Genomic DNA, 26329 nt, shown 5'->3' on the forward strand with positions numbered 1-26329 from the left:
TCTAAATTATGCAGCAAATCTAGATTGTGGGATCATCACAGTCCAGTTTTAAAAAATTGAAGTGACATGATGCTGGTGAGTTATGAGTGTAGTGATAATTATGTTGCAAGTGAGAAGTGTTAACTGCCGTGTCAACTGTTAACATGGAAACCGTGTGAGGCAATTGTTGTTGCTAGGCCTAACTCATCATAAAGCAGATACCATCATGAGTGATATCTAGGCTACAATGGATAAGGCGAGTTGCTAGATTTGGTTTAAAAAACATGATGAGCAATGGCTTGAAGAATATTGAGTGAAACCTAGTAACCAGTTGAGATCCAGCAAGCAGGGCCTCATCTCAATCACGATGTTGTTGAGAGGAAGGCCCTGAAACTGTATACATTTTCTCCTGATGGCCCTATAAGTTTTCTACTATCTGACATGCAAAACTTTCAACTGGTAACATTTGCATCTGCAAGTTGTTTGTAAAAAATCGTAGAAGACATTGCATGTCAGAGGTGTCAATGTTAATGTTGAATCAGAGAGGAGATTGCAAATGAGAGGCATCCACTGGTTGTATGAACCATTAGCACTGAGTATCAGTGTAGTGAGAATATATAACTCCCAATGAATATTGGTGACAATACAGAGAAATAGAGGGAAAGAATGCCAGATGAAATTCTACATACTTATTTTAAAAGACAAAAAATACTTGGAACGACCTCATTAAATTTATGTCTAGCATATTCTATATTGATAAAAATTAATTGGGTGAGACACAAATTTCTGTTAATTAAGAGCAAACAAATATGTGTTCATGCATGTATATATATATATATATATATATATCAGTCTGTCTTTCTGTCTCTCTCTCTCTATATATATATATATATATATACACACACACACACACACATATACATACACACACACATATATATATATATATATTTATATATATGCAGTCATCTGTATGTTGGTTACATTTCAGAATAGTAATGTATATGCATATATGTTTTCATGTGTGCCTAAACATATATGCATATACATTGCATGCGCACACACATATAGACATACAAGCATACACATACATGAATGAGTGCATGCACACGCACACACTGAATGTTTTTATCATATGTTCTTCTTTAATCATGAAACTAGACATTATCAGTAGATTACCCATTGTGTGTGTGTATCTGTAATTCTGTGTACATGTGTGTATGGTTATGTGCATCATCATCATCATCATCATCATCATCGTTTAACGTCCGCTTTCCATGCTGGCATGGGTTGGACGAATGTATGTGTATATATATTTATATACATACATACATGTATGTATATATATATATATATATATATATATATATATATATAATACACATATATTGTATATATACACTCATAACTATATAATTTAATATCATATGCATAATAACCTTATAGCATGCTTTCCAATGTTCCTTTACAGGTATTGGCTACCATATGCTGTCATACAGGAATTCTGCTAATATCTACAGAATTTATATACAAATTTACTCCATCTTCTTGCATTAAGACTTATCATTATATATATGTGTTTGTGTGTGTGTATTTGTGTGTGTGTGTGTGTGTGTATAATGTGTGTATATATATATATACACACATTATACACACACACATATATATATATATATATACAAAGTTAGTGTATATGTGCATGTATATCATAACATTGTATGCGTATATATGCATACATATATGTATGTATGTATGTATGTATGTATGTATGTATATCATCGTTTTAATGTTCCCTTTTCCATGCTTGTGGAAGTAGGATGGTATTTATTGAGGTTAATTTACAACAGTTGGATGCCTTTCTTCTCATCAATCCTTCCTTGCTTGATTCCAGGCAAGGCAATATTTCCTCATGGCCAGATGTTTTTCTCAGAATATTGGAAATGAATAACATTCATTTACAACAATTATACGAGATGTCAAGATGAGGTGACACAAACATACACACACTTACACACACACACACGCAATTTTACATACACACATATGAAACCTAAATATGTATGCATATATGTGTGTGTATGTACAATAGATAGATAAATACACACACACACACACACACACACATATAGTTTACTGTTCTGTTATAGGTAGGATCAACAGTAAAAGTTATTCCATCCAGAGAGAGGTAATTATCATTTGATATACACTGTATTTAAGAGCTACTAATAGTTTCATGGTGTGGAAACAAAATATATGAAGGCATACCTCATTTTATGTAACCCCAATTTACGAAACCTCATCTTTACGAATTATAGTTGAAAAACGAAAAAAATTGGTTACCATGGCAACAAGCATCACTCCCAATCTGGCAACATTTGTTACCTTGAGCAATCACCTGCAACTGCTTTTTAGATTTGAAGTATGTTAGTGCCTGCCCAACTTCTTTCACGCAAGCCTACATTTTATCTTCCTTCATTCCATTCATCTTTTTTTTTTTGAATACCCTTATGATGGCTTAAAAAAAAAAGAATTGTGAGATGCAAAGCAAGGATAAGAAGAAACATAAAGCAATTACTTTAGAAATAAAATATGAATTGATTGAACCACACAAAAAAGATGCAACTGCTATAGGTTTATCAAAATAATTTGATATGGCTCCTTCATCTGTTTGTACCATCTTGAAACAAAAGGAAGATTATTTAAAGAAAGTTGAAGGAAGTCACTCTATAAATTCAACTTGGTTACAAAGAAAAGATAATGAATGTTTAATTTCACACAGAAAAACTTTTGACGCTTTGGATTAACAATGAAATTCATAAACTTCATATGCCACTTAGTCAGGCTATAACTTGCAGTAAAGCAATTTCCCCTTTTAACTTGCTTAAGGAAAAATCAGATGGATCAATTGAAACACTTGTAGTGAGCAATGGTTGGTTCAATTGTTGCAAAGCACAAGCAAATTTAAGCAATGTGAAGATCCATGGAGAATCGTCTAGTACAGATCAAAACATTGCAGAAACTTTTCCTTGCCAATTAGAAGATTTGATTGAGGAAGAAGGCTTTATGCCGTCTCAAATATTTAATGTGGCTGAGGCAGATCTATTTTGGAAACAAATGCCTTCAAGGACCTTTATTGCAAGAGAAGAATCTTCAGTGCCAAGATTGAAAGCTGCAAAAGATAGGATAACATTGCTTCAGGGAGGAAATTATGAAGGGGATTGCAAACTCAAACTCATGCTTATTTATTGATCTGAAAACCCTCGTGCTTTAAAAGGAATTGATAAGATGAAACTTCCTGTAATCTGGAAGCATAACAAAAAAGCTTGGGTGACAGGAACACTATTTGAAGTTTGGTTTCCTAATCACTCTCTCCTGAAGTAGAAAAATATTGTAAGGATAAAAAATTCCTTTCAAGATTTTTTTTGATAATGGATAATGCCCCCTGTCATGCTGCATTTTTGAAGCATTACCATCAAAATGTTAATGTTTTTTTTTCACCTCTCAATACAACATCTTTATTGCAGCCTATGGATCAAAGAGCATTTTCATTGTTTAAATCTTACTATCTGTTTCACCTTTGAAAGACTCCTTGAAGTAACTAATAAAGAAAATGGTCCTACAATTCAAGAATTTTGAAAGAGTTTCAACATCTTTGATGTAATAAAATTGACTAAGAAAGCATGGGATAAAGTCACCATGAAGAACATGAAAGGAATTTGGTAAAATCTTTGCCCCAAATTGATTGGCAATTTTGAAGGATTTGATAATCTTCATGAAGGTCTTCAAAAGAAACTGACACAATCATAAACACTGGAAAGGAATTGAACTTTGAAATTTCACCTGAAGATGTTAAAGAAGCTCCTTATGTTGTCAGTGATGAAATCACAAATGAAATATTGCTAGAAATGAATAAGTTTGAACATGAAGGAGGAGGGGTGGGAGTAGAAGAAGAAGAACAAGAACAAGAACAAGAAGAACAAGAACAAGAACAAGAAGAAGAAGAAGAGGAGGAGAATCACCTGAAAGATGCTTTGTTGCAAAAAACCTAAATGAAGCTTTTCTTCACACCCAACAAAGCAACTGAAATCTTTGAGCAGCAAGATACCAATTTTGAAAGAAGCTCAACTGTTGCTGCAAATTTAATGGAAGATCATGCTTGTTATCATGAAATCTACCATGAAATGAAGAAGAAATCTTTTCAACAAGCAACGAAGAAAACTAATGTGGACCAAACATCAAAACAAGAAGAAACTCAACAAATGGAATTGACAGATGCACTCAAGAGGTCCCAGTGATGGCAGACCAGATGGATACAAATTAAATTTCATGAGCTGAAATTCTTTGTTTTATATGTTTTTGAATTTTTTTCATTTTGTAGTTTGTGATTTAATAAAAAAATTAAACTCTTGAATATTGCTATTTTTTTTCAACTTTAGAAAGTTTAAGAACCAATTTCTTTAGTGGGAACCAATTAAAGGTATATTCATTATTTTCTATGGATGATAATACCCAACTATACAAAGATTTCACTTTACGAATCTAGTCAGGAATGAATTAATTCACAAACATGGTGTCTGCCTCTATATATCAGCCTTGTGTCTCCAAGCAATCCCTCAGATTCTTCAAACCTAAAGGGTTGCACATGGTTTATTTTAATTAGAAAACAGAATGTTGGACTTATTTGAAAACCAGGACATTGGTCTATGAGAAGACATGAGAAAAACGAGTAGAAAGCAGATGTAAAAGGTACAATGAGAAAAGAGGGAATGGAATGACAAAAGATGAATAAAAATGAAAACTAAACGAAAGAAGAAAAGAGATGCATCTCCTTTGTCCATTGTAAACATAATTAATCTTGTTGAAACAGAATAATTCAATGGGGAAAAGACCAAAGTCATTGAGACAGCTGTTCAATCTGAAGAGGTGACCTCCGGTTCAATAAATAATTTACCCATGCGCTTGCATTTCCTAAAAATTTGGGATCTGGAATTAAATAGTGTGGTGGAATTCTTGGATCTAAAAAGAACGTAAGATTTTTCTACTATACCTAGCTTGCATCTCTGATCCATTTATATCTGGCATAGATTTCTCCACAATGCTTCACTTTATTGAATGTGATATTCTATTGGTCTTCAGGGAATGCAACTCTTGTTTTTCTTCCTTTTCTTTCTTTCCCGATTTTCATTTGCCTTTTGTTTTCTTGTAACACTTTTTCTCATTCCATCTTTTGTATTCACCTTGTTTTTATCATGTTTTCTCATAGACCAACATCTTAGCTTTCAAATAAGTGCAACCATGTGTATTCAAGGCTTGCTTAGATACACAAGGCATGAAATATAAATCTGCCGAATTGTTCTGTTTCCACAGCATGAAAGTATAAGTAGCTCATAATGTGCATATGAAATGATATGCATGTATGTATGTACGTATGTACATACATATATTTATGTGCGTGTGTGTGTGTGTATATGTATAAATGTATGTATGCATATTTACATATATATATATGCATGTGTACACATATGTATATATATGTATGTCTAGGCATATCTATTTATATATATATGCCTAGACATATATATATAGTAATAATACAGGATAGAGAGCGAAGCATGGTGCAATCTTCTGCCTTGCCAGTTTTAGTGACTGGTAAAACCTGAACATAGAAGGGGTATGGGACAACAGGATAGTAATGATATGTATATGTGTATGTATATGTATATATGTCTATGTATATGTATATATATATCTGTATATATGTGTATTCATGTGTGAGCATGTGTATGTATATGTGTGTATATCATCATCATCATCATTTAATGTTTGCTTTCCAAGCTGGTGTGGGTTGGATGGTTTGACTAAAACTGGCAAGGCAGAAGATTGCACCATGCTTCGCTCTCTGTTTTTTATGGTTTTTACAGCTGGATGCCCTCCCAAACACCAACTACTTGGCAGAGTGTACTGAGTGCATTTTATGTGACACCAGCACAAACAAGGTCAGTTTGGCATGGTTTTTTTACAGCTGGATGCCCTTCCAAATGCCAACCACTTTACAGTGTGAACTGGATGCTTTTTACATGGCACCAGCATGGGCAAGGTCACCATGTAACTTGCAAGACAAAGATCCTTTGAGAGTGGTAGGGGCATTGGAGTAGGTGATCTTGTGCCTGATGATGAAAGGTTAGAGTGTGACAAAGACACAGAAATAGGTGTCTTGTTGTAGAGAAGGTACATGGTTACCTAGTCAGAGAGAGAGAGAGAGAAAGAGAGCAAGATTGCCAGAAAGCAAGGAAAGAGATAAATGGTGAAGTGCCAAGGCATGCTCAAAAGGAGCGGGGATCAGAATATAAATGGAATGGTAGAGTAGAGCAAGGGAGAGGTAAGTAGTGGCAAGGTGGAAGGGCATGCTCTCAAGATATGGAGTCAGAATATAAATGGTAGGGTATTCACATGAATGTAAGTGCAGTGGGGTGGGGCATGCAGTGACTGGTAAAGCCTGGGCATAGAAGAGGTGGGGGACAGCAGGATAGTAATGATACAGTGAGCAGAGTAGTAAAGGCATGACTGAGTAGCAAGAGATAAGCATAAACATAGCGCATGAAAAGAGGAAATGTGAGGAAGAGGAGAGATGTAGTTTGGTTTGTTGGGGTAGGGTGTGGAAAAAGTTTTATTATTACATGTGGATGGAACCCACAGTGCTTCTTGAACTCAGTTTCACTGAAGCAGGTAGGTCTTCTCAGGAACTTCATATTGCCAGACATCTTGGTCTATTATCAACTCCTCTGTGAGGCCCATCATATATATATATATATATGTAGACATATATATATATATATAGACACACACAAACCTATATGTATGTATATATATATATATAAATATATATGTGTGTGTATCTATTAGTTTATACACGTATATGGGTGCGTGTGTGTGTATATATGTTAGTTCAGACTTGGCTGTGTGATTAAGAAATACACTTTGCCACCTTGTGGTTTGGGGGGTTCAATTCCAAACTTGGACAAGCGTCTTCTACTGTATCCCCAGACCAACCTATGCCTTGTGAATGAATTTGTTAGATGGAAACTAATATTCTAATATTTTCAATCATCTTCACTTATTCAAAATTCCTCATAATTATTAGAGTTTTGTTTGCACTCTGTGTCCATGAATAAAACTTAGTATGTCCACACATGCATGCATACAAACACACACACACACACACACACACACACATATTTTCATGTATTTGCATGTGTGTGTGTATTTATATCTTATATGTATATGTGTATATATATATATATGGGAATGAGAATGGGCCCTAACTTTGCAAACCTGTTCGTTGGTTATGTTGAGGCCCAAATATTTTCAGGATTCACTAGTCCCACTCCCGAACTATATGGTTGTTATATTGATGACTGAATCGGTGCGACCTCGCTCTCCTGTGAACACCTAGACTCCTTCCTCTCTTTTGTCCAATCCTTCCATCCTGCCCTCGAATTCTCCTGCACTATTTCCAACACTTCCATCGCCATTCTCGACATTTCGGTCAACATACACAATTCCACTCTCATTACCTCCATCCACTACATACGCACTGACTCACACTCATACCTCAACTTCTCCTTCCACCCAACCCACACCAAGCTCTCCATCCCCTACTCCCAATTCTTCCGTTTGTGCAGGCTCTGCAGTGACAACCATGGCTTTGAGACTCAGTCTCAACTCATGGCTCACCACTTCACCTCTCGTAGATAGCCCCTCACCACTATCCACACAGCCCTTGCCAGAGCACATTCTGTGGACCATGCCTCTGCTCTCTCTCTCCACACATCTGTCCCACCGTTACCCATCTCCCGTTTCACCTCACCTACCACCCCTCCACCTTACCCCTCCAATACACCATTCTCTGAGCTTTCCAGTGACTCCAGTCTGACCCCCTCCACTTCCCCAACCTACCCCTTCCCTCATTTAATTGAGCCCAAAACCTACATGACCTTCTTCCCTAACCATACACCTCCTGACCTGGCTCATTCCCCTGCTCTCACCCATGCTGCCGTACTTGTCCCTACCTTTCCAGCACCACCATCCTCACAGGCACCCATCATCGTCCTTATCATATCACTGACTCCTTTACCTACACTTCTAACAACGTCATTTACTGCATCTCCTGCTCTTTCTGTCCTTCTCTGTACATCGGTCAAATGGGACGATGCCTGGCTGACTGGTTCATAGAGCACCTCCAAGACATTCGACTCAGCAATGACACACCAGTCTTATGCCATTTCTGCTCTACCAGTCATTCATTATAACACCTGTCTGTGTTTGGATTGTCTTTGCACAGGGGCCATCCAGAGTCCTACCTTTGCTGTGAACTGGAATTAAACTTCTTTCTTCACTCCTTTGCACCACATGGGCTCAACTCCCCTCCCCTCTTCTCCTCTCTTCATCTGACACCTACTTCCTCTCTTGACTCCTACCCACCTTCTCCTTTCATTGATACCCCTTCATTCACACCCCACTCCCACACAACCCACTCCCACACATCCCACTCCCACACATCCCACTCCCACACATCCCACTCCTACACATCCCACTCCCACACATCCCACTCCCACACATCCCACTCCCACATACTCCACCCCCTACTCCCACATCCTCACCCCAAACCCACATGCCATCCTCACATCCCAACACCCCAACACTGCCACATCACACCACACCACACACCACTACACCACATCACACCACCCCCACACACTCGCACTGACCATTTCCCAGCACCCACACCATCATCTACACATCCACACATTACAGACGCACACACAAGCACACATCCACACATCAAAGTCACCAGCCTCTATCCACATGCACACACCTTCGTTTTGAGATCACCAATACTTTATTGTCTCCCCTTCTTCCTTGCTCTCCTGTCTAACTACCTTTGTCCAGCCACTCACCATTGATTGACTGCTAACTCCAAAAGGTATTTTATTCCCTCTCTGTTTATTTCCTTGTGTTCTTTTCTGTTGAAGAGCGTAGGCTCGAAACGTAAAAGACTTTCTCATTTTTCTGAGCGTCAAACAATTACACCTGTCTTCATCTTTTGCTTTTCTGTAAATTTCAACTATATATATATGGTCCCAGGTTCAGTCCCACTGCATGGCACCTTGGGCAAGTGTCTTCTACTATAGCTCAGGCCAACCAAAGCCTTGTGAGTGGATTTGGTAGATGGAAACAGAAAGAAGCATGTCATATATATTTATATGTATACATATATGTATATGAGTGTGTTTGTGTTTGTTGCCCCCACATTCGCTTGACAACTGATGCTGATGTGTTTACATCTCTGTAACCTACCAGTTCAGGAAAAAAGATTGATAAAATTAGTACTAGGCTTACAAAGAATAAGTCTCGGGGTTGATTTGTTCGACTAAAGGTGGTACTCCAGCCTGGTTGCAGTCAAATGACTGAAACAAATAAAAGAATATATAAACACATGGGTAAATTGTTGCCATTTTATATTTTTTATTTCACTTGTGCGCGTTGTTTGGTTTTGATTTTGTTTGCTACACAGTATAGTAGAGTCAGATGAGCACCATGTGTGAATAAAACAGCACCATGACACAATTCACTCTGCCAGACATTTGGAAATGATATGCTGTACTACTTGACATTTGTGCCAGAAGCTCCAATGTAAACAGATGGTGAACATACAGAATAAGTGTTGGTTTGCCGTGTCCCCAAAGCATGTACTGAGAGTGATAAAAATCAAACATCCAGTCAATGTCATGGTGTTTGAAGTGATCACTAGTGATGGTGACGTTATGCTTCCATTTATTTTCCCACATCGCATCAGGCTCAACACAGTGCCCTACATCAAGTGGCTGCTGGAAGACCCTATATCTGGCAACAGGACTCTGCACCATGCCACACAAGCAGGAGAACCCAGTCATGACAACAGACAATTTCTGTGACTACACCACCCCTAATATCTGGCCACCTAACTCCCCAGAATGCAACTACCTTGGTTATTATATATAGTGCGCAGTTGAGCAAGAGACCAACAAAACTCCTTGCAACACCAAAGATGATCTGAAGGCAACAATTATGGCAGCATTCACCAACTGAAACAAGGAGACTGTCCAGAAGAGTTGCAGGAGATTGTGAAGTCGTCTGGAAACTGTGGTTGAAGCCAATGGCGATTTTATTGAATAAATTTACTCTTTAGTATTTCAAGATATTTTTATGTAATTTTGGTAAATATATCTGTTAAAATGAGATGTCAATATTATTTTCATTTTTGCATAATTTAGATGACAATATATTCACCGCACCCTGTGTGTGTGTGTGTGTATATATATATATATATATATATATATATATATATATATACATATAATGATGACTTGCATGTCTATTGTTAATACATTCCAGAAGATTTGACTGTAAACATGTTAATTGTTGTTGTGTGTGTCACTGGAGAACAGTTTCTCCTTTTTTATGATTGCAATGTGTTCATAACACACTCGATTCATTCATGCAAGTTGAGGGTGTTGTGAACATGTTGTCATGAAAAGAAGTTGTTCTCCTGTGACGTACACACCAACATGTAGCATATTTGTATACAAATCTGCTGAAACATATCAAGAATAAATACACAGCTCATCATTTCAAGTCTTGCAAATAATAATTTAATCTTTATATATAGTTGTGGCTTCGTGTTAAGAAGTTTGCTTCTCGACCACATGGTTCCAGATTCAGTCCAGCTGCAGGACACTTTGGGTTAATGTATTCTATAGCCCCAGGCCAGCCTTGCCTGCTGTATCTGTGTGTAGGTGTTTGTGTTTGTGTCTTTGTGTTTGTTGCCCAGCACTGCTTGACAATCAGTTTTGGTTTGTTTACATCTGTGTAACCTAATGGGTCATCAAAAAAACTGATAGGATAAGCACTGAGTTTTAAAAAATAAGTACTGGGATTGACTTGTGTGTTAGGTGGGTAGTGTACAAATGGGTATTTGAGGATGTGAGAGCACCCATGTGTAAAGGTGATAAAAAGTATTCAAGAATCTCATGGAATGGCAAGAGCAAGGTAGATGATATTATTTGTATGCTGGTAGACAAGCAAAAGCAGATAAGAGTGGAAAAGTACTTTCTTTTTCTGGTTTTTGGCTGGGAAACACAAAGGAAAGTTTTATTGCTAGAATTCCAAAATGCAAGTGAAATCTTCAGGAAAGTTGAATCCTGAGATAGGAGTCAGTGAAATTGTTGAAATGTCCAAGAAAGTAGTAGAAAATTCAAACAATAGGAAAAAGTTCCAAGAAATTGCTGAAGAGTTCAGAAGAAGGTAAAAAGTGGAGTTGTTACAAAACAAAAGAATATGAAATAACATAGATGCAAGAAGAGGGGAAATAAGGTATTGATAGATGTGTTCTATAGGGAAGAAGGAATATGCTTATATATATATGACACTGTTGAAGTTGGTAGGTCAGAGTTATCAACCATATCCTATTAACATGATAGGGACTCCAAATGGTCTATGTATGGCTGTTAGACGTGGTTGAGAACTTTCCTGATCTCAAAGGGTAATAATGATACTTTCACCAAGGATTGCAATGGTGGGAAAACACAGGTGACATATGAGAGAGCAAATCTATACACAGACTCAGTAATAAGGGGGTCATAGCAAAATTGTACTAGTAGTCTGTGTAAAACTGTAGTTGTTGTTGTCTGTTTAAAGCTCTAGTAATGTTCAGTATGAAACTATAGTGACTGTGACTAGCAAATTCTATTGATAATCCCTAAGAAGGAAAATATAAAAGAATGCTTATAACAAGCAGTTACCTTTAAAGATATTTTCTAAATCTGAAGTTGGTATTATTTTTCTTCAGCCAGTTATTTGCATCAAGATATCACTGAAGACTGTGCCTTTGGATTTCTTTGTGACACATTTATGTTAATTTCCCCTTGGCTCTTTCATTTACTGGATTTAGTTAGAGACTTGTTTTGTATTTATGATAGAATATGAAAACATATTGCAAGTGAGAGGTGTCAAGAGTCTTGACCATATCTATTTAATCTGTTCTACGGCTGAAAACATTTAGTCTTGCTGCAAAGGGACAGCTAAATCTGCTGTAAATTGAAGAGACTTAGAGAAATCTGTTGTGAGTTTTGAGAATATGCTGAAAAAGTAGAGGGAGAGAAAGAAAGAGGGAGATAAATTGCATAATATCCTCTGCACCAATGTTAACACGAATTGGGATTAACCCTTTGTTACTATGTTTCTGTTCATATACCCTACTTTTGTTTTAATTAATTTTGAAAATTATGAAGAATTTAGAAAATTGACTGTCATATTAAGCTGTTGTTTGGAATATAATATGAAATTTTCATAGAAGGATTTAAATCCTGATCACTTTGAAATATGGAATGTGTATCATTGAAAGAGGAACAGTCTCAGGTGACTTGGTTTCAAAATGGGTTAAAACTGAGAACTGCAGATAGTTGACAGTATACAAACCAATTGTAGATATACAAGACTATCTTGTGTGGTACAATTACAAGTACATTGTCCAATGGGTCCTCACTTTTTTATGAGAGTAAGATTTACATTCTGTTTCTGGCAAGTTCAGTGACCACACTAAGGTTCCTTCATAGGCTTGACTTTAAGAAAATTGTTGTCAACTGCAAGTAATTGTAGTATATTTGTATGCATGTACACATATCTTTGCTTATTTATTGGAATTTTTCCGAAATGGGAGCTGGTTTCTAGCAAAAGCAAAGCAGAAGCTCTATCACTGGAATTTGGATATCAATGATTGTGACACATTGGACTTTAGGCAAATCTCACATATTTGTGCTGTTCTACTTACAGATTGTATCTGTAAAGTACATTTATTAATTTAACCAAGTTCACAAATACCAAGTCTTAAATTAAGTCTACCTTCTCTTATGACCTGTCTGTCATTCCAATATACTTTATGCAGTCATAGTTTACATTGGCTGCACCATAAATAGTATTTAACTACTTTTTTTATACATATTGAGTATGGCCATTTTCCTGATATCAGCAAGGACATTTTCTTTCCTGCTTATAAAAACTTTACTCCTTGCTAAGTCTTTCGGTTGTAAGCTTAGCATTCATATCTGGAATTTCTTCCCTAAGTCTACTCTAAATCTTTTCTAAAATCAGGTATAAGTTATTGTCTGAAAAATTATTATAGAGATGGCAGCTTATGACTGAATCTTGGTGAACACCCAGCTGCACACTAAATTCATCATTGTGCATAGTTTGAACAGACCACTTACTTCACAGACCATTTACCTACTAACATCCTTAGCAGCCACCAGATTACAGAGCTTAGAACCCTGTCATAGGCCTCCTCAAAGTCTCTAAGTAAGAACTTCCACAATTGTTTTACTAGAAAGAGGACATCAGTGGTATCTCTTACTTTCAAAAATCCCAGCTGCATCTTGGCTAAATTCTGCTTTAAATCAGTTATGCTATAACTATTTCAGGGACTTTCAATAACTTGATCTATTAGTATTATACCTCTCTTATTTCCTTTCTCTGTATAGATATGTTGCATGACAGTGTTTATGTCATTCTCTTTCTCTCTCTCTCTCTCTCTCTCTCTCTCTCTCTCTCTCTCTCTCTCTCTCTCTTTCTCTCTCTCTCTCTCTTGCACAAAGCATAAATAATGAACAACATATTTTTCTTTATTGTAGTAAATTTGACTTACAGCTGTTTCTAGTAATCATTATAGGTTCGTTATTGATATATTTATACACACACACACACACACACACACTCACACACACATATATATACATATATTCACACAAATATATTTGTGTGTGTGTATATATACACACACATACATGCGTGTATACACACCCAGATTCATACACACAAACAAACAAACCATTTCATCTGTTCCACTTTCATCATTACAAATTAAAAAAGACTCTTCACTTGTCAGCTTCTTATGTTACCATGACAACATTTTTGTTGAACTAGGAAAAATGGTTAATGTCCTTTGCCAGTTTGTATGTATTGTGCATTCAAAGAACACCATCATTGGTACCGACACTTTGCCAGCCAACCGATACTGTCACCATTGTCATCAGCATCACTGTACCATTGTCATCAGCACTACTACAGTGCCAGCTATCACATCAAATCTTGGTGACTGTCTTTTCAAAAGTCTGCTGCTGCTGTTCTTGCTGCTGTAACTTTGATTACTATGGCAATCGGTTGCCAGTTCTTCTGTTGCTCTATGCTGCTTTTATTGCTGCTGCTGCTGCTATAATGTCACTGATATTACTGGCCTCTGAAGTCATCTGTGATAATATTATGTTGCAGTGGGAGTGAAGAGGTGTGAGAAAATGAGGTGGGAGGGAGTTGACATGGTATAAAACAAGAACCTATGTGTATGTTAGTGTGTTTATGTTATGTGTGACAGTGTGTGTGTGTAGTTTTGTGTAACTGTGTGTCCATGTATGTGTGGGAGTAGCAACAGTTGCTATGCTATTCAATATCCTCCATGCATCTATTTAGACATTTGTGGTAACAGTGACAACAGGTTCGTGGTTCAACATCACAACTTGTTCCATGGTAAACATGCAGTCATGTATTACCACTCAGCTATTTATAGTTTTGTATATCTATTTAATTACCTGTCCACCCACCTGCATGGAGTCTTAACTTATTTCTGTCTTGTTACACAAGGGTTCTATTTTCATATCAGCTGCTAAATTGTGTCAAGCTAACAAGAAAACCTCTACATTGTCAACCTGCTAGAAATATCAGACAGCAAGGGAATCTTGGCACCGTTTGCTCAACATGCTAGAAATAGCAGCTAAATTGTTCTTAAATCATATCTTAGCATACTTGAAAAGAACACTTGGAACAATGTGGTCTTGAGTGCACTGTGCCTGATAAACAGATGTAAATGTCATGGTTGGAACTTTTATGACTACAGGTTTGTTTGATCAGAAACTACCTAGGGTTAAGCAACAACAACAGCTGCCAACTATATTTTTGAGAGATTTGGTTCACTGTTGTTACCCTAAAGGGCACAACAGCTAACCAAATCTCCAACAAATCAACCCCTTACAAAGTTTGTAATCCAGTCTGTTCTTATAACATTTGTCACTTGCTATATCGTTGTGACCATATTTCATGAAGCCATAATATATTTGAAAAGATTTTGAGTGAAATCCATGACAAAAAAAATCCTTAATTATGAATTGAAGAATGAACATTTAGTGGGTTGTACTTATTTGACAAATGAGTTGGTCAGGATCACATCGTAAGAGTGAAACATAGTTTATATAGCAATAATAAATCTCTGAACGAGACATAAACAGTAGCAGCATGGAATTGTGAAGTATATTTGCCACCTAAATGTGGTGGACCCATAGGGGACGATGCTACTATTGTTTATAGCCCCAGGAAGACATCTTCTCCAGCTGGCTAATGACACACCATCTGTGTCCAATTAGTAGTTGCAAAGGGAAATCATCGTTCCCATCTCTAGCTTTATGTGATACACACAGACCCAGGTTTCTGGGTAGTAACCCATCATGTGACAATCACTAGCTAGTGATGATTTCCCTCCGCAAATACTAATCGGACACAGACAGTGTGTCGTTAACCAGCTGGAAGAGACGTCTTCATGGAGCTTTAAACAACAGTAGCATCATCCCCTCTGTGTCCTCCACATTTAGGTGGCAAATATACTTCATGATAATTTATGTAGATATATTAATAATCTATATTTGATCATGTGTTAGTAATAAAACAGTATTATGTTATCTATACATAATAATCTATATTTGATCTAAAATCATATGTTAGAACTAAAACAATATATCTAATATTTGGTCTATGATCATATCTATGGAAATAAGCAACATATGTAGATACAATCATCCAAATTTGATTTAAGATCTTGTTATTGGACTAAAACAATATATATCATATAATTATAATGATATTGATTATTACATCTTATGTAATATGTGTTGTAGTGAGTGTTGCAGACTGACAGATGTTTTTTATGTTCTGAGTTCATAATGTGCTGAGGTCAACTTTGCCTTTCATCATTTTTAGGGATCAGTGAAATAAATGAGTACCCATGTATTGGGATCAATGTAATTGTCTTACACTTGCTCAAATTTCTTGACTTATATCTATATTAGAAACAGTTTATAGTAGAAAGTGGGTTATACATCTTTAGACGTATACCTGACTTTCCTACTATAAACTTAGAATATAACGGAACGCTGAACTCCAGACTATCAACTTAGACAACACTTTATTCAGGTGGTAATATATATACATCTTTAGTTCTTGTTGTTACAGCTTCTGTGTGTATGAGCATAGTTGTTGGGACGTTGTTCTGTAGTTGTAAGCGAGCTGTTGAGCGTAAGTCCGAAAGATGTAGAGAGACAGCTTAACACGTAAAGAGACTGTCTCCAAGTTGGAGTATTAGAGACACTCTTGACACGTCCGTGCTCATGGTCAGCTGACCGTAAAAGAGAAAGATTAAAGCGGGAACACTTGCTTGTTTAATTCCACGCATGCGTGAGACTACGCATGCGCACGGCGTTACTACAAGTTATTAACAGCTGTTCATCATAAATCTGCAGCACCTAGCCAACACCTCATACTCTGATACTCAAATCCATTGTATCTGTATCAAAGAGCTTTGTCATGTGTCTCTGAACTTACCTCTGATACTCTTCTGCACTGTATTATCAGTGATACTCTACACCCTTGAAATAACAATCAATATTAAAACCTAGACCATATATACAGGCTGTGGTGAATAAACTGTCGTCTAAATTACGCAAAAATGAAAATAACACTGACATCTCATTTTAACAGATATATTTACCAAAACTACATAAAAATATCTTCAAATACTAAAGAGTAAATTTATTCAATAAAATCGCCATCAGTTTCAATCACAGTTTCCAGACGACTTCACAATCTCCTGCAACTCTTCTGGACGGTCTCCTTGTTTAAGCTAGTGAATGCTGCCATAATCCTTGCCTTCAGTTCATCTTTGATGTTGCAAGGAGTTTTGTTGGTCTTTTGCTCAACTGCACCCCACACATAATAACCAAGGAGGTTGCAGTCTGGGGAGTTAGGTGGCCAGATATTAGGGATGATGTGGTCACAGAAATTGTCTGACAGCCATGACTGGGTTCTCCTGGTTGTGTGGCATGGTGCAGAGTCCTGTTGATAGACAGACATAGATAATTGAATGACCAGGGAAAAGGAATTACATAATCAGTTTTATTAGCTTATAACTTTCTAAAATAAGATTTTCCACAGCTTCTTATATTAGAAGTAGTTTCAAACTAATGCAGCTGATTATGTAATTCCTGTTCCCTTGTCATCCAATAATTAATATTATACTCTGTACTCACCTAATGCTTTATTCTAAACCATATGACAGGAGTATAGCAGTATTGTACCAAGTTGCAATTAGAAGATTAATGAAGGAAGAGGATGATGTGACATGGATTTAAAATGAAACATAGTCCTGCCACTAAATTCACGAGATTTACTTTTAATTTCAAATCATTAAGAAAATCAGAACTATCATCATCATCATCACCATCATTACCTTCATCATCATGAGCATTGTCATCGTTCTTTCAACATCCATTGTTTTTTATGCTGGCATGGATGCATTTAGCCAGTACACCACACAGTACATGTCTCTCAGCATGATCCTACACCATTTCATCTGTAAATTCAATCATCCTCAGGTCTGACATATCTATTTCTTTCCATCTCCCTCTCAACTACTGGTATATTCAGTACATTACATTTTGACCCTGAATTCCTTCTCCACTTGCTTCATACTTGGTTCATTCAAGCACAGTCATTTTTTACCTTCATACATCAGCTGATACCTAGGAAATTCATCCTCTCTCTCTCTCTCTCTCTCTCTATATATATATATATATATATATATATGCATTATGTATGTATGTATTATGTATGTATGTACTGTACACATTTTCTCTGTCAAACTTCCCTCATTTGTTGGCAGATTTTTAAGATCATCCACATTTAAAATTTATAACTCACTTCAATGCATCATCCATTACATGACACATGTCTCCTATTTGCTTCCTTTTGCATCCAGAGAGGTGCTCTTTTTCTCACTTACATGCATAACAGCTTTTTGCTGTCAAGGTACTAACATCTTTCTAAAATCAAATCAACAAGAGGGCTTCTGTATGATCAATCAACTTGCTCAAAATAACTATCAGATCTTCCTCAGATTACATTTGTTGTTTTAAAATATGAAGTATACATTGGATTATGAAGGATACATTGGATTATGAAGGATACATTGGATTATGTAGACCTAGTTAACAGAATAGTCATGGCTGAAATGGCATTGACCATCGGTCTACTCATGTAGGTTAACCTGGAAATAACCAACAACATCTCCCTTTAATTTCTCTAGTCATTTCCTTATTCTAATTGCTATACTGACTTTGTAGCATTAATAATATCAAACATACATACTCAAACACACACACACAAATGCACGCACATCCACACGCAAATGGGTTACATAAGTTACTCTAATATACTAACAGTCATTTGTGATATACCCTTTTATCATGATAGAAATACTAGGTGTACATACATAACTAAAGTGGTTAAAAAGTTGACTTTTCAATCACATCTTTCTTGGTTTGATTCCACTTCACTCATGACGAGTATCTTCTATCATAGCTTTAGAGGTTGATCCAAACCACATGATAAAATTTCAGAATATAAACCTACCAATGATAAACCTAATCACTTGCCCTACGTAACACCTCTGCTTAGCACCTTAAGAGCCTTTAGCAGGATCCACTCTGTTGCAAGTATAGTCAGGTCAGCTGTTTGGTGTCTCCCTTCATCTCCCTGAGATTCTTCCAAAAAAGATCATCAGTACAGTTCTTCTTCTTCAATGAAAACCTGTATATACCTAGAATGTGTATATTCCAGGATTTGCATGCAGCCTGACTGGGACTTGTATTGAAAATGTGGATTTGCCTGAGTGACTGTGTGTGTATATGTCTTTGTGTGTGTGGGAGAGAGAGAGAGAGAGAGAGAGAGAGAGAGTACCAGATTACTAAACAATCTGTAACATAATTTCTATACTTCAACCAGTCAAATCTGCCATGTTTCTTTCATGCTTGGTTAATACCTTCTCCTTTCTTTTCTTTAATCTTCAGTTTTTAGGTACCTGTCCTCCAATTTTTGTTATCATTTCAGATAATTAAGTGTATGCTGATATACACACTTGGTTAGTGATCAGTAGTGACTTGTAATATAGCCTCTCCTCCTCTCAATCCTAGATGTTGCAGTTTGACATTACTTTAATTCTGCTGATCCAGGCACTAAAGTTACTGCTTTCTTGAGTCATACGTGGAGTGCAGTTTTACACTCTGATGTACTTGTTTAGGCCTATTATGTGATAATGGCACAGGTCAACAGCCAAATACCATGGGATATTTTATCTGATTCTCTTATGATTCTGTTGATTCACCATGATGGTGACTGGTTTGGTTTCAGTTCTTAATTGAAATCAATCCACTCCTATCATCATCATCATCATCAGCAGCAGCAGCAGCACAACTATTGTTATCATCACTATCATTATTAATGCAACTATTATCACCATATCATTACCATTAATCCTACTGGTATCACCATCATGGCTCAGTGGTTAAAATATTGAGCTTACAATTGTGAGGTCGTTAGTTCAATTCCTGGACCAGTGGATAGCTGGTACTTATTTATAGACCCTGAAAGAATGAAAGGCAAAGTCGACCTCAGCGGAATTTGAACTCAGAACATAGCAGCAGACAAAAGATCGTTATGCATTTTGCCCAGCATGCTAATGATTCTGCCAGCTCATCGCCATAATAATAATAATAATAATAATAATAATAATAAAGGAAGGCAAAAATCCTCTGGGATTTAGTTTTCCCAACAGACAAAGTGTTAAAGCACCGAAGGCCAGATATAGTAACCTTTAGGAGGGAGAAGCAAGAGTGCCTAATAATCGACATAGCAGTGCCAGATCAATATATCATCATGAAAGAAAGAGAAAAATTCGATAAATATGCAGACCAGAGAATTGAGATCACTAAGATGTGGCAGCTATGATATGAACGTCAAACATATCCCTATTGTCATCGGAGCATCCAGTTCAATACCACCCAATCTGAAAAAACATCTGAAAACCTTAGAGATACCCTACAACCTAGATGTATAGCAAAAGTCAGCATTACTTGGAACTGCACACATGTTGCGTAAAGTACTGTCTGTCTGAGGTCTTTGTTGTGACTTGACAAACAGTACAACCCCCCCCCCCTAGATACATTATCTTCAATCAACAACCTCACGATATTGTATACTGTGCAACGTCTATAATAATAATAATAATAATCCTTCCTATTGGCACAAAGGCTGAAATTTGATGGGGAGGGGACTAGTCAATTACATTGACCCCAGAACTTGACTGGTACTTATTTCATTGACCCCAAAAGGATGAAAGTCAAAGTCAGTCTCAGCAGAATTTGACAGATGACAACGTAAAGACAGTTGGAATTAGGTTGTGCATTGTAGCTTCTCAGTTTCATATTATATTTTTTTTTAATATAAATAGAGGTTTTGCTATAAATTACAGGTTTATGAAGATAACAACTTTGTATATGTTGGTGTAGGTGTTTATATGTCCCTGTACACACACATATATGTATGTGCATGCACATACACACATACACACACAAGCATACATGTACGTATATATGTGTGTATGTCCATACAGATGTAGAACTTCTACGTCTAGAAATAACTGTTCCTGACAACAGATTTAACTCATTAGTTCGAATGCTGCTTCTGAAACCCTTACCATATGTGTATACATACATACACACACACACACACACATACACTACACACATCTATATGTGTGTGCATGCATGCACATGTGTGCGTGTGTATATATATATATATATATATATATATGCATTTCTGTATCAAGACATATATACATAGATACATATACATACACACAAGCATTACACACATCTATATGTGTATGTGTTCATAGCTATGTGTATTTCTATGTCTATATGTATGAACATGCGTATATTTGTGTGTGTGCCTGCATGCACACACACACACGTATATATATTTATATATATATGTGTGTGTGTGTGTGTGTGTGTGTGTGTGTATATATATATATATATATATATATATATATATATATATATATATATATATATATATATATATATATATATATATATATATATATCTGTGTAGATACATGTAAGTATGTGTACATTCTATATGTATGTATATGAATATATGTGTATGCATGTATGTATATATATATATCTATATATATATATATATTTATAGATACACACACACTCTTTGTTTGTATATATTATATGTTTGTGTGTATTCATAAATTCTTGTGTGTTTGTATGTAGGTAATTGCATAAAATGTGGGAACAAAGCCATTTTCTCCTAAAATCTATTACAAACAATCCAGTAATATATGCAAAAAAATAAACAAACAAATGTAGCATATATAACAAAATATAAACAAGCTGAAAGGCAATAAGAACAACAAGACATCAGCAACAAAGCTATAATGATGTCGATATTTTCATATTTCTAAACGGTAGTAAGTAGCGTTGATATGCAAGTGGGGAATCAGAAAATGATGCAGAATTCCTTAATTTGAGCTGAGTAAAAATCTAAAATGTTTATATTATGCATATTTCATGATTTCTTTGTCTACCTCTTTTGCTCTCTTTCTCTCTTTCTCTTTCTTTCTCTTTCTCTTTCTCTCCCTTACTCTCTCAATTTGCATCTCCCTTTCCTCTCTTTGTCTCATTCTACATCTCTCTTCCCTCTCTTTCTTCTTCTGCAAGTTGCATGCAGTGTTTATCATCATAATAAGCATCATCATCGTCATCATCATAACTATCATAGTCATCATCATTTTTTGCTGGCATATCCATCTCACCAATAACCTGGAACTCTGTCTATAGAATGATGCCATACTTTAGCTGAACATGGAACTATAGATTTTACTAGATGAGAAGTTTCAAATTTTAGAGTAACCAGTGACATTACATAAACTAGAGATTTGAAGTATTGTCTGATTGCTACATGTGGTGGAGGAAAGTCTTGTGAAATTTCTTGGTGCATTGATAACACAATTCATAAAATTTGGCTTTATCTAGTTGCTGCATGAGGAATTGTTCTTGATGGCAATAGCTTTGGTCTGAGTTGCCTTCATCTACATCACAGTCACACATGTACAGTGGCTCGGCAATCTCCAATAAATCCAGTCATGTGACTACCTTTAATCAATGAAAACTGACCTTGCATCTATGGACGTAATATCTTTGGTCATTTTTCACACTTACTGTAATATTGTCAGAAGGGTGACAAATACATACTTCTGTGAGTGGATCGTTTATTATCTTCTAATGTATGTGTGTGTGCATGTATGTGTGCATGCAGGCATATGTGCACATAAAAATGCATATTTGCAGCACTTTGGGCAAGTGTCTTCTATTGTAGCACCAGACGAAACAAAATCTTGTGTGTTTCGCAGAAAAAAGTATACAAAACCTATTGTGTGTGTGTGTGTGTGTGTGTGTGTGTGTGGGAGTGAAAAGTCACTGAGCTACAAACACTATCAATTCCTGTCCACAAATTACCCACAGGCATGCAGAATAAAAATAAACTCCTTACTTGAAGAAGGATTAGTAACATAAAGGTCATCCAGCTATAAAATAATGCCTCAGTAATATCTAATCATCTATCTCAGGGTTTCTTATAGTGGTATATACAGATCTTTAAGTTGTGGGCTGGAGAAGTGATAAATATAATTTTGGCTGGTAGGAGTATAAGCTGGTAGGAGTACATTCCTATAATTATAATTTTTTTTTTTTTCAAATCAGTTTCCAAATTGAATGAATAATAAATAAGATGTCAACAGATATTCTGTTGCTATTTATTCTCAAAGTACAGAAGGAAATAATACTCTCCTATTTGGGTGGGGGAGGAACTGGAATTTGTTTTATATTTCTTTTGTATTTATCTTTCTTCTTTCAATATAATAATAATAATAATAATAATAATAATTTCTACTAAAGACACAAAGCCTGAAGTTTTGGGGAGGGATTAAGTCAATTATACTGACCCTAATACTCAACATGAACATAATTTATCAACCCCAAAAGGAGGAAAGGCAAAGTCAACCTCAGCGGAATTTGAACCCAGAATGCGAAGACAGACGAAATATTACTAGGGATTTCACCCAGCATGCTATCAATTCTGCCAGCTCACCACCTTATTATTATTAATAATAATAATAATAATAATAATAATAATAATAATAATAATAATAATAATAATAATAATAATAATAATAATAATAATTATTATTATTATTATTATTCACTACCTCCCCTCCCCAAGCTTTCAGTCATATTGCAACATCTCTTATCCTTCATTTGCTCCAGGACGCTGGTAGTGCCTCGGCAAGTGACTGTAACAAAGATGCAGATTAAAAGTAAAAATGATGATGATAATTATAATAATAATGATAATAATAATAATCCTTTCAATCATAGGTACAAGGCCTGAAATTTGGTGGAAGGGGGCTAGTCAATTACATTAACCCCACTACTTGAGTGATATTTATTTCATCGACTCCCAAAATGATAAAAAGTAAAGTTGACCACAGCAGAATTTGAACTCAGAAGTTAAAGCTGGAATAAATGTCATGATGCATTTTGTCTGGTGTGTTAATAATTCTGCCAAAAAGAAGAACCTTTTCTGGTAAAAAGAAGAACCTTTTTTTTTGTTTTATTCTTGTTTCAGGATTTTGTCATTTGTGTAATACAAAAATATCTTAATTGTACACTCAGCTACACACACATACACACACGTGTGCGTGTGTGTACACATGCATTTTACATATACACACACAAAATATATTCATTTTTTTTTAAGAAAAATCTTCACTATTTATCATTCCAAACATCAATTTGTACCAAATTGTGTTGTGAGACTAAAAATATGGATTCTAATTGCTAAAGATCTAATGGCAGTGCTTTTTTATTTGCTCATAAATAGTTTTCAGATTTTCTTTCTTTTTTTTTTAATTGCTACTTTTATATACAGTATGTAGGTATATGTGTGTTTATAATCATGTATGCATGTATATGTGTATTTATGTGTGTATATGTGCCTATATATATATATATATATATATATATATATATATATATATATATATATATATCCATTTATGTGTGTGTATGTGTGTAATGCCTATGTTTATGTGTGTGCGCATGTGTGTAAGCTGATGGTAGGTAACCTACCCAATATTTTTACATCCATTGTCTAAATATACTTTAAAAAGACATTCACTAAAATAATTTCTCTGCTACTCTCTATGTATCTACTTGTCTATCTCTCTCTGTCTCTTTCTTTCTCTCTCTTGTTCTCAGTTTATTACTCTGTCTTCCTTTCCTTTTTCTTCATTCTGTTCTTTCATGCATGCACACACACACACACACACACATGCATAGGAAATCCTATTCCCTATATCTTTCCCTACTTCTCGCCCTCTCTTGGATTTTACTTTACTCCTCCTTTCCCTCTTACGTTCATCTTTCATTTTTATTTGTACTCATATATATATATGCTTTGAATCCTTTGATATCCAAGTATGGTTATACACACAGACACAGACATGTGTATTGGAGTGTCTATAACTATTTGTATGACCTTATATACTGTTTGTAGGCTTTTTATGTGCCTTATATTTTTATATTTTCATTTTTCATTTTATTTTTACTGTATTCTTATTTTTATTCCTATTTTACTTTTATTTTCATTTTTTGCTTTATATTTGTGTTGAATTTTTGTAAATCTCTGAAGAGGCCTAGCAAATCATGCATATACCCCCATTTCAGCATTTCATCTGCTAATCACTCCGGCAGGAGCTATTCAGATAGAATGGGGCATGCCAACGCTAGGCCGAAACAGCTGTAAGTTTCTGTTTATTCTCAAATTCCTAATGTACTGTTTATTTGTAACCTCAATTGTTAATATAACATGGTATGTCATAAGCATTTGTATATTGTCATCTTTGTCATTTTAGTTACAAAATAAGTTAATTAACTCAACGGAATACAGTCTGCAAGTCGATGGGTACCGCATATTCTCCTCCATTTTCTAATCGCTATATATATATATATATATATATATCATCATCATCATCATCATTTAACAGCCATTGTTCATACTGGGATGGGTTGTATGGCCAGCATGGACAATAGATTTTAGATGATGATGATTATATATATATATATATATATATATGCATAGTCAATTCAAATAAACAAAGAATAAAATTAACAATAACACACAAGAGGACGTGCACAAGGAATGTATCAGTTTGACACTCAATATATATTTATACATATACATGATTGACTTCTTTTACTTTTTATCAACCAAAACTATTCACTCTTTGTTTAGACATGGGCTATAGTAGAAGACACTTGCCTAAGGTGCTACACAATGAGAATAAATAGAAAAATAAAAATAACAATTACATCATGGGTGCTGGTATTTTTTACATAATTTTTTTCTTTTTTTGAAATCTCATTCATGATTGGAAATCTATATTTGGACAATATCATACAGATTATTGATTTTTATTCAAAGTGTGAGTTATCCATCAATTTCTATCTTTTCAATAATATCAGCAGCTATGAGCTGACAGGAGATGGGAGATTTCATTATTTTCACTTTTAAATTGCTTTAGGTCACATGATACCTAGTTTATATATATACTGTTATTATATATATATATATATATATATATATATATATATATATATAAAATATACATATTAATATATGTGTAATAAGCATATGTGTGTGTGTGTGTGTGTGTATACATATCATAAACACATATATAAATATAGTATACACGCATATATATATTTATATAATTTATACATATATAATGTTTTATAATATATATAGGTGGTGCTCCCTCATAGCTGCAGTCAAATGACTGAAACAAGTAAAAGAATAAAAGAATATGTGCGTGTGTGTGTGAAATTGAGACCTGAATATTTTTTAGGTGATATGCCACTGAATATTTAAGCAACATACTTCATGAGATATCTTTGTGTGTGTGTGTGTGTGTGTATACGCATGCATATGTATGTATGCACACACAAGGAGACAGAGGTACACACACACA

The 26329-nt window shown here is 35.4% G+C and overlaps 1 protein-coding gene and 1 pseudogene across 1 annotated transcript in view; both read left to right on the forward strand.

The window, feature by feature from the left end:
* The window catches only part of LOC106867327 (rap guanine nucleotide exchange factor 4), an 828140-nt gene that overhangs the window by 632936 nt on the left and 168875 nt on the right, over positions 1-26329 (forward strand). The window lies entirely within an intron of this gene.
* On the forward strand, positions 3265-4368 carry LOC149136185 (uncharacterized; annotated as a pseudogene).

The sequence above is a fragment of the Octopus bimaculoides genome, chromosome 4, assembly GCF_046866305.1.
Source record: "Octopus bimaculoides isolate indiv1 chromosome 4, ASM4686630v1, whole genome shotgun sequence".
Classification (NCBI taxonomy): domain Eukaryota; kingdom Metazoa; phylum Mollusca; class Cephalopoda; order Octopoda; family Octopodidae; genus Octopus; species Octopus bimaculoides.